Source organism: Apium graveolens, chromosome 7, assembly GCF_009905375.1.
Source record: "Apium graveolens cultivar Ventura chromosome 7, ASM990537v1, whole genome shotgun sequence".
NCBI classification, from domain to species: domain Eukaryota; kingdom Viridiplantae; phylum Streptophyta; class Magnoliopsida; order Apiales; family Apiaceae; genus Apium; species Apium graveolens.
This window is the reverse complement of record NC_133653.1, coordinates 130,425,247-130,436,293: the sequence shown is the minus strand read 5'-3', so window position 1 is coordinate 130,436,293 and position 11,047 is coordinate 130,425,247. Positions and strand designations below refer to the sequence as shown.

General features: G+C 34.6%; 1 non-coding gene across 1 annotated transcript; it reads left to right on the top strand.

Annotated features, from left to right (window-relative positions):
• Positions 1–229: 229 nt before the first annotated feature.
• Positions 230–340, top strand: LOC141675379 (small nucleolar RNA R71). Its single transcript, XR_012556035.1, has one exon. It is a non-coding gene; the product is annotated as a small nucleolar RNA R71 (small nucleolar RNA).
• The last annotated feature ends 10,707 nt before the right edge of the window (positions 341–11,047 follow it).

The window sequence follows — 11,047 nt, the reverse complement described above, 5'->3', positions numbered from 1 at the left end:
TTGAGCAGTGATAGCCGTAGCTGTATCCACTTCAAGAATTCCTGCCACGTTGCTATGTGGCAATCTCTGGGTTGGATACTGATATTCATTAGCAGCCATCAGTTCAATTAGATCATAAGTTTCATCGTAGCTCTTTGCCCATAATGCTCCACCTGATGCTACATCGAGCATGGGTCTTGACTGTGCTCCCAAACCATTATAAAAGCAATTGATCACCATCCAGTCAGGAATTCCATGATGAGGACACTTTCTAAGCATCTCCTTGTAGCGCTCCCAAGCTTCACATAGAGATTCTCCCAATTGTTGTGCAAATTGAGTAAGAGAATTCCTCGTTGCAGCTGTCTTCGCCATAGGGAAGAATTTAGTAAGAAATTTTTGAGTAAGGTCCTCCCAAGTAGTATTTGAACCAGCTGCTAGAGAGTGTAACCAGCTCTTAGCCTTGTCCCTCATAGAGAATAGAAACAGTCTCAGTTTCACAGCATCCTCAGAAACACCATTGAACTTGAAGGTGTCACAGATTTCAATGAAATCCCTAATGTGCATATTGGGATCTTCCGTTGGAGAACCCCGAAACTGGACAAAATTCTGTACCATCTGAATTATGCCAGGCTTGATCTCAAAAGTATTAGCTGTGATAGCTGGCCTGACAATGCTAGATTGAATGTCATTGATCTTGGGTTGAGAAAAATCCATATAGGATTTCGTTCGTGCTGCTGGATCTCCCATTATAATGAGTACCTGAAACACAAACAAATAAACCGTGAAATTAAAAGAATCCGAGTCAGTGAACTTTAAAGACCACTGATGACAAGCACATAAACTAAAAATTAACACCGAGTCCCTGGAAGCGGCGCCAAAAACTTGTTAGGACATTAACACGCGCTAATAATACACACAAGTATACGCGTTCGCAAGTAGTATAAGGTTTAGATCAAATTCGTTCCCACAGAGACTCTTTGGTTAATTTAAGAATATGCACCTATGCAACAATGGTATGGTTATTATTAAATGCTAAGACAAATAACAAGTTGAGATTGTTTATAACTAAGAATTAAACTAACAATTTAACTAAAAGAACAAGAATGGTTGAATTAATATATATGACAAACATGGTGTAACGACCAAGGAATTACGCTTGTATTATATTATAATAATGATAAATTATGTGTATTATTAAGTGATTAAATGTGTTAAGTCGTTAAACCCTAACTGCTATGTGTTATGTGTTGGCTGTTTTGATATCAACGTGTTTTAGATATTTATTGAGCGTTTTATCGTCAGTTATATATGTTATATTAAAACCTGTACAGCTCAAAACTATGTTTTAAAAGCCCATATTTCAAACAAAATCATTGGCTCTATTTTATTAAAAATGCCTTATACCATATCGCTATTCTGAACCCCTAGACGTTTTACAAACTGACCTTTTTCGCGAAAAAACGACTTTTTCGGACACTTCGGATACCAAAAACCCCACAAAAATTACATTTTTATTTTTATATGATCATGAAATTATCATATATCATTTTTCTTTGTATTTTTGTAATATTCACAATTTTTGGGAATTTTTAGCATTTATTTTGTATTTATTGGATATTTAAAAATTCAATATTAATACCCAAAAATTATAAAAATTGGGGCCAAATATTTTTATTAGGAGTGTAATTAGACCCTTAATTTTACTTAGGGGTATTATTTTCATAAATATAAATACCTGAATTATTATTAATTAAATCAGTTAATTATACAGAAAAATCAGAAAAATAAAAAGAAAAAGAAAAAGGGAATTAGGGTTAGGGTTTGTGAAGAACAGAGCAGGAGAATCAAAGTCGAATTTCATCGTGATTCCGGAGTCCAAATCAGTCGTGTGAGTACTCGTTTTGAAGCTTATGATCTCTAGTTTTCAATTATGTAATTGTTTTTCGTGTTTGATTGATCGAATTGAAAGTTGTTATTTCGGGTTTTAATTTCGAATTCGGGTTTTGATTTCTAGTTAGTGTTTGATGTTATTGTTGTTAGAAACGTGTAGATCGTCGAATAGGGAGTCGTTTGGCACCGGTTTCACTCGATTTGGTGTCCGTTTCAAGCTCGTCGGAAAAACGGCGATGCCGCCGTTGTTCTTCGTTTCCGGGGACGACGTCGACGACTGGAGAAGAAGGAAGGAAGGAGAGGGTGTCTGTGTTGTTGTGCTTCAGAAACGCAGAAGAAACGAACTGGAATCGAGCATTTTGGCTGCGTTTGGTTCGCCGGAATCAGCCCGCCGGCGTCGGGTTCTGGGTAGCCGACCGGTTGTTCTTCCCAACCCGTTTGGGTTGGGGACGACCCGGTTTGCAACCCGGTTTCGACCCGAGTTCAATCCTAAAAACCCAAAATCTGTTTCTGTTTTTGTGTTTTTGATTTAATTAATTATTTATTTATATTTTAGTAATTAAAAATCAGTTTTAATAATTCTAAAAATTAATTAAAAATTAGTTTTAAATTCTGAAAAATAGTATTAATAATTTCTGAATTATTTTATTAAATTATAAATTCGAATTTATTTATTTAATTAATTATTTAATTATTTATCTAATTATTTATTAATTATCTAATTAATTAATAATTGGGTAATTAATTAATAATTAGGTAATTAATTAGTGAATAAAGATTAGAAATAATTAAGTAATGTGATTAATAATCTAATAATTAGTTAATAATGCGAATAGTGATTCACTAATTAGAATTATTATTCGAGCGTTAGTTATTCAAATAATATTGCGGTAATTATTCGTATCGTATAATTAGTTATCGGTAGTTATCTGTTTAGCGAATCGTACGAGTTTCAATAATAATCTAATAGTTCGATAATTATGCGAGAATTGCGAGTAGCTCGTAGTTATACGAGTGATTAATCATTAAGTTAGTTTATAATTCGAGTAATTCGTAGTTATTCGATAAATAGCGTATCGGTTAATTAAATCGATTGATTATTTGTAAATAATCGATCTAATCGAATAAATAATAATAATTTGTAATAAATAGTAATAATTCCTAATAATTAGGGATTAATTATTTTTAAAATACAATAATTATTAATTAATTAATTTAAAATATAATTAAGGATTGTTTAATTATAATTAATTATTTTTAATTAATTATTAATTAATTAAATCTTGTTTAATTCATAATAATTCAACCGTTAGTCCGATTTGAGCAAAACGAAGACCTCTAGACTCAGAAAAATGAGACGAATCCAATAAAAATAGTTGTAAGTTATAATTTCTTCCGAAAGAGAGTGGTTTGGTGATAATTGATAGTTCGTAGGTCCTAATAGGGGTATAATTGAGCCGAATAAATCCTGAAAAATTATAATAAAATCAGATAAGACTAGTAATGCAGGTATGAGTCTAGAATTGATTCTAAAAAATAATTATAAGTCTAAAAAAAATTTATGTGTTTTATGTGCTATGTGCTTTACGTGATTATGTGAATATATGTGCTGTATAAATGTATGTGTATATATGCGAGTCAAATAGAAACGTATGGGTAGACTGATAAGGTTGCATGATATCAATTCAAGATACACGTATATAGTAAGTTATCTAAATGACTATTTTTCCATGATTGGTTCAGTGTTAGCAAGGCAGAGCAAGCTAGGGTCAGAAGACGGTGAGTTAAACCAGGTTAAGTACGCGCAAGGCAAGTTTTTCCCCTATTCTAAATTCAGAATAGTGATTTATATTTCTTTTCTATCGTATCAATTCTCTTTGATAATCATTGTTCATATACACTATTACCCATTTATTATTGTTTGTTTCCAATTTCATTTCAATTCTTGATTTACCCAATTTATTGAATTCCCTGTTCATATTTCAATCCTTTTTACCCTTGTTACATATACTCTGGTATATCCTGGTGTTGGGATATATCAATAGCATTCCGATTGTTCCGGATGCTAAGCCTTGGACTGGATGGTTACTATACGGGCTGGGTTTTACCCAGACCATTATTTAATAGGCCATAGTTGCCTGAGTACTCCTTATGTTGGTTGGGTCTATGCAGTTGGGTATAGATCCGCACTATATTCTGACTGATCAGCAGGTTATAGTGCATATATTGGTTCTTGTTTCCAGACTTGTTCATTTGATACTCGCCAGCATTGGCAAATTACTATCCTATACAGATTCAGATGGTTGATCCAACCAGCAGCTTATTGGTTCACTTATCTCTCTTTCTTTATACTATATATATTGTTGCAGGCTTGTTGAGCAATTTTGGCTCATCCCTTTTTATTGTAACTCCTATTGTTTTACAGTTAAGGTAGAGAATGAAACCCATCAGGACCCGCATAGTCAAGAAGCGAGTCAAGCAGCGGGACCCTCTTATACCAAGAGTGTTCCTTCCTATTCCTGAAGAGCTTTGAATTGCCAGATCAGGTGTAGCAGAATAAGTAGTAATGTTGGGTTGAATAAAAGTATTGTGTAGTTTGAATAAAAGTTGTGTAGTGAGAGTGTAGATAGGATAAATTTTGTAACAAAGAGAGTTCTTGAGACAGATTTTATTTAGTTGGGTTTGTAATAAAGTGTAGTATGTGGTTCTTGTTTTCAACTCAGACCTTAAAAGATCCTGAGTAGTGATAGTTCGGGGTAATTATTATATTTATATTCCGCTTGTGCAGGTTTAGTTGGTAATTGTTGTTAATAATGCCCCAAATCTATACCCCGAATTTGGAGGGTGTTATACATGGGATCCTAACTTCATAAATACTTCATTCAATAGCCTTTTTGTTCTTAATCTTAGCATGTAATGGTGATGACACTAATCAGATAACACGAAACTAGTAAATGCCAACTTTCGTTGTACGAATACCCTACTACCAAGCATCCACAAACGAGATAGAAGTTGAATAAACACCAATTATGTTGAGACCCTATATGTCTATAGAATATGATGACATAAAGGTTTAATGTACAAATTATCTATCGTGATTACATACGGCAAGTAAGATGGTTAAAATTACCTACGAATCATGCATAACAATTATACATAAACCTATGCTAGCATGGCAAGTTCTAAACCTCTATATTCACTTTTGCTTCAATAGAGATTAACACGCTATCTTATATATTAGCTACGCACATAAGATGAATAAGCACAACTAATACTAGGTTATCATACAATCACCACACACTAAGGTATCGAAATAATTTAACTAAAGAAATCTATAAAAAAATCCGCTAGAACCCCACGATAATGATTAGTTCATAATCAAACTCATCATCACCATGGGTTCCAATGAAAGCATGATAATAAATAATATAAGAGTACTAGGGTTCAAAGACAAATCAAAAACAAGAATCCAAGTATCGCCTAAATCAAAGAAAACAAAAGTCTTCTTCTCCGTAGCCCTCTTGTGCTCTCTTGGTCTTCTTATTGCTCTCTCAGGTCTCCTTATTGCTCTCCCAGGTCTCCTTGTTAAAAACGTCTTTTTATTGGTAAATATAGGCTCCAGGATGACCAGGACTCTCAAAATCTTCAATTTCGACTAAAATCAGGATTCTGGGGCAGAAATCGGGCTCGGGCGCGGGCGCACTGTTTTCCGGCACGGCCGTGCTGGAATAGTGTTTTCAGTGGCGCGGGCGCGCTGGTTTTGGCGCGGCCGCGCTGACATTCTGGAAAAATTCTTACAATTCTTCTTTTGGCCGTATCTTGAGTTCTGCTCTTCAGAATTAGGCGATTCAACTGCCCACACAAAGCTATCAATATTCTCTACAACTTGAGAATGACGTAGGATTCCAATTCTGTCCTCTTTTCAGCATATTTCCTTGAAATGCTCCTTTCTTCATTTAACTGATGCCTGAAATGCAATAACGCAAAAACACATAAAAAATACTAACAACTTGAGTCCAAAACACCAACTTAAGCTTATAATGAAGCCTTCCAAGTAGATATAAAATCAACTTAACAGTTATAATCATTCTATCAGATAAATCAGAGTGTAAAGAATTTGTACCTTGAGCAGTAGAAACCATTGGTATGGCCTTGAGTGGTTGTACCAAAATGGCTTCAGTTCTTTCTGTGGAAGTAACCAGTACATCAAAATGTGTAGTGTCAGGAACAACTTCATCAACAATTATCTTTGAATCAGGAATTGACCCCATATCAGGATTTGTAGATAAGTCTGCAACAAAACTTTGAACTGTTGGTTCATGTGTGACTTGAGGTGTAAAATTTTCTTCAATCCTTTGAACTGAAGGTTTTTGTGTGATTCCCCTAAAAAATAGGATCATTGATAATATCATCTAATTGAACAATATGCTTCTGATGAGCTTCCCTGTTCTGTACTATTGTCTAAATTTCATCAGCCACGCAAATATGACTTCCTTGAACAATGTCAGGAATAGTCAATTGAATCTCAGTGCTTGCACCTATACTTTGAGCATGTGGTTTTTATGTAGCTGGGGCATGATTAGGTGCATCTTCACTTTGAGAAGATAGTTCATGTGTAAAGTACCCCTTCTGTGGTGATTGAAGTTTGGTCTTCTTACTAACGTAAACTGTTGAAGTCTTTGCTTTTCTCTTGATAGACTTCTGCAGACCAACTTCCTTAGCAATTTTAATAACTTTGGCTGTTTGAGAATCAGTATTTGTCTGATCAGGATTTAACACTATCTTGTTACGAATTGCTTGAGACCTGTCAGGATTTGTTAGTGACTTATCATGATTTATAGATTCATGATCCAGAGAAATATCAGCCAATACATTAATACCATATGTGTGTTTTTGAACTTTTTCTTCTACCTTGATCAGTCTCCTTTTCTTAGGCTTAGCAGCTGTAATTGAAATTTGGTCTTCTTCTACAATAATGCCAGTAATCTCCACTGGTCTAGCAGGAATCTGGAACACAATTGGACCATTATTGTCACTTTCAGTTTCTGATGGCTCAGCTTAATACAAGGTGTAGTCTTTCTTCTCTTCCTTCCTACATTCATCCTTGCTCCACCTTGTTTCTTCAATGATTTAGGTGAATGTGAAACAATCTTTAAACCTGATTATCTCTGAGATACATTAGTCTTAGCTATTGTCTTTTATTTTACAACTGATTCTTTTTTAGAAGAACCAGATGTGACGGAGTGTTTCGATTTAAGTGAAGAACATTGAACACTTTGGTCAGGAATAGGGTTGGATGTGCCCTGTTCCATAGTGTCAGGATTTGGAAAACTGTACTTGTGAGGCATTTTGTTAGACAAAAACATCCACAATTCTCTTGGTAAAATTGTATCTCTCTTGAAAATATCTTTCCATTTCTCTAAATCAGTCAGAGATTTAAGATTGATTTGAAAGATCATTACCAAATTATCTTCTTCAAAACTTTCACCAGGCAAAAGATATATAAAATCAATAGTAAGAACCTAGTGTAACCAACACCACTAGCTTTATTACTAAATCTAGCTATCAGGAATTGCATAATAGTGTTACCATAATCAAAAGCATGACCATACATCAATGAGTAACCTATCTGTAGTGAAGATAATGGAAGGGCATTAAAGTTAGATACCTTATTCGGAAAAGCTCTACTGATACAATCAAAATAGAAATTCCATTTTTTTCTCAGCTTTGTCTTGAACATCTCATAGTCTTAGTGAAATCAATGTTGTGACCAATCTTGCTGACCCATTCAAAGAGAGTTGCGGTAAGAGTCACAACTGGTGTCCTATCATTCAGCGCAGACAATTTCAAAGCTGCCTCAACTACAGTTGCATTGATCTCATATTCCCGATTTTTGTAAGTGAGTAGAATGACCCCTTTCTCAGCATCAATAGTTGAATTCTCCCAAATCTGCATAATCTGTTTAAACCAAATTCTAGAAGGAGTAGTGAGAGCATACCCAATATCACTTTCGGCTAAAAAATCCTGAATTACTCTAAAAACATCAAGTGTGTTAGTTTCATGTAAAGGGGCTTTAAAGTTTGTAGCTGGAAAAGTCGTGTGATTAAACACATACTTAATAGAAAAGAAGGAAGAAACAGATTCAGTAGTAGCCTTTCGAAAATTAAGGTTTTGTGCGTAGAGAGGTGAGTTCGAAAAGCAATGAGGAGCAGTTTGTGTATACTATATGTCTAATATGAAAAAGAGTAGTTAATTATGGACTGGTTATATCAATAAGAGAAAATAAGACACTAATACACATGGCATATTCTGTTTGGATAGAATTATTAATGGCAAAATTAAGGTGTAATTCTAGTTAAACATGAACGACTTTTAAGGAACATAAGAGATACTGCGCCTAAAAATTAGCAATTATGCTACCACAAATATCCAAATTACTGACGAATCTATAATAATGAACAAAAATAATTCTCAAATATACTCAATTTAAATCAAGTATGAATAGGAAAATAATTGAACAAAATCATAACATACTCACAACCAGTATCAGAATTTGATTACATTATCAGGATTTAACGTGTCAATATCTGACTTAGGAAGTCAGTATATGACAAATCAATTATTCTCATAGCTAACCATTCCAAGCTCATGGAGTAACTTTCCAAATGTTGCTTCTGGTAAGGGATTGGTGAAGATATCAGCCACTTGTTAATCAGTTGGAACAAAGTTAAGCTCAATTATTCCTTTCATGACATGCTCCAAGATAAAATGATATCTAATACTGATATGTTTTGTGAATGAGTGTTGTACTGGATTACCTGTCACTGCTATGTCACTTTGATTGTCACAAAAGATAAGAATCTTTGAGTAAGACAATCCATAGTCCAATATTTTGGTGAGACTGCGTAGCTGTATAAACAGTATACGTGATAACTCAACACTAGATCAGCACTAGAACATGACAGGTAGATAATACTACGTCTACACAATAAATCAGGAAGAAATGAAGACATGAAAAATACAAAGAATCAAAAGATTAAAAGAAGGCTTGAAGTCTGTTTACAGGTCACTGAAAGAAGTTCATTAATATGTCCATGCCTCAGTGAAGAATAAAGGTTAAAGACTTTTAGGGTTTTAGATATGTTGAAGATTCAATGTATAAGTGCTACCAGAAGATTCAGTGTATCAGCATTAATTAAAGATAGACAATTTACGAAGCATAGGAATCTGAAGAACTGAAGACAGGATATAGACAAAGGTTAAAGAAGACAACTGCAATCTTGAAGTTATACTCACTGAAAGGAGTTCATATATATGTTCAAGCATCAGTGAAGAACAGTGAATGAAGTATTCAATATTGTAGTAACAATGAAGATGTTGTCTAAGTACCAGAAATGATTCTAGTGAAAGTACAATTATTTATTGACAGTAGGTGTTCGAAGCGATAAGGTTGTTGCAATCTTAAAAATGATTTGAGAATATTATAGTACGAAGGCCTGAGAGCGGAACTAGTTACCTGTGAACCAGACCATTGCACTAGGTGTTAGTAATTCGTGAAAGGAAACTAAGTACTATCATTAAGAATATTGTTAAGTGAGTATTCGTATCTGGATATGAAGGTTAAATGGTTTATACGAAGACTCGGATATAAGACTTGAAGACGGGACAGTTTAAGGGTCACAACATTCTACAGAATCTAAGTCAAAGTAATTATTACCTTGTAGTAGGAGTCACCATAGCCACTCTATTGCTTAGAAGGAGAAATAACCTTGAAGTATAGCTCAAAATTTAAGTACCAGAGTTAGTTTTGACCTAGTAGGAGCAACAGGGAATAAATGGGAAAAGAAACTGTCTCAGAAATGCTTGTTGTTCCTTGTGGTCACAACTAACACCACAAAGAGGAGCCAAGGTCGCAACTAACACTCCCAAGGGGAGCTAGGGTCGCAACTTAGGCCCCCTAGAGAGCCAAGGTCGTAACTTAGGCCTCCTAGGAGGCAAGGGGTCGCAACTCAGCACAATCATCTCAAAAACTAAGTCAAAAATGCATACTAGTGAGCCTTGGTCGCAAGTTAGCTTGCCATGCATCCTAGGTTCGCAAGTAACCTTTCTATGATGCCTTGGAGTCGCAACTAAGCTTTTCTAGAGCTTCTAGTGGTCGCAACTTAGTTAGAAACTATGTAAAGAATGCTACAATGGAGGTCCATGTCACAAGTAAGTCATATAGGGAGGATAAGGTCGCAACTAAAGCTTGTACAAGGAGTACTATGGTCGGCACTTACATGAATTTGTCCAAGGTAACTTGAAATACACCTAGTAGTCGCCAGTAAGGACTTGAAAAATAATCTAAGTTCTAATTGTCTCCTAGTACACGCAAGTAAATGAAGGAAAGTCCCAGGGTCGCAAGTCATCTCTCAGCCACACCTTTGTTGAATTAATCAATTGATTTGTGTGGTTAATATTGGGCCGCATATTTCAATTAATATAAAGACTAAATAATAGAATTAGAAGATTAACAATCAAGTTTTGTAATTGTTCTGTTCATTTTCTCTCTCACGAGAGTTGATGAAAATAAGAAACAAAGAGACTTACAGAGAAGCTCAACATATTGATTATGCATTTAACTTTTCACTGGAGAAACGTTATAATGCCTATTTTAATAGAGATTCGATCAATAAAATGCAATAGAAAAACAAAATTTTGAATACCTACCACAGGATCTATGTATAATGACCGGATAATTATGGAGAATTGATGTTTACCTTAATAAGGCTTTCCTTCTGATTGTGATGAACGTTCTGATCTTGATAAACCAACACAGCAGCCCTCCTTTCAAAGATCTACTCTCCAAGGTATCCACACGAACGTCTGATCATCCAACGATCACTGGAGCCGGTACTAGCCGATTTGGTTGCCTCTTTTTTTTTCTCTCTCTAGCCTCTCTAAGATGTAGAGCGTCTAGGGTTTTCTCAAAAACATGATATTTCTTGCAAACCCTAAAAAATATACATCTTAATGTGTATATAGGGAGAGAGGGGATTCGGGCCTAACCCTAAGCATAATGGGCTTCTAAAAGGACCCATTCTGATTTTGGATTTATATTATTATTAAATTCGAATTCTAATATATATATACAATTAATAAAGTCTCGCTTAATTAATTTAATAATTAGATTCGAATT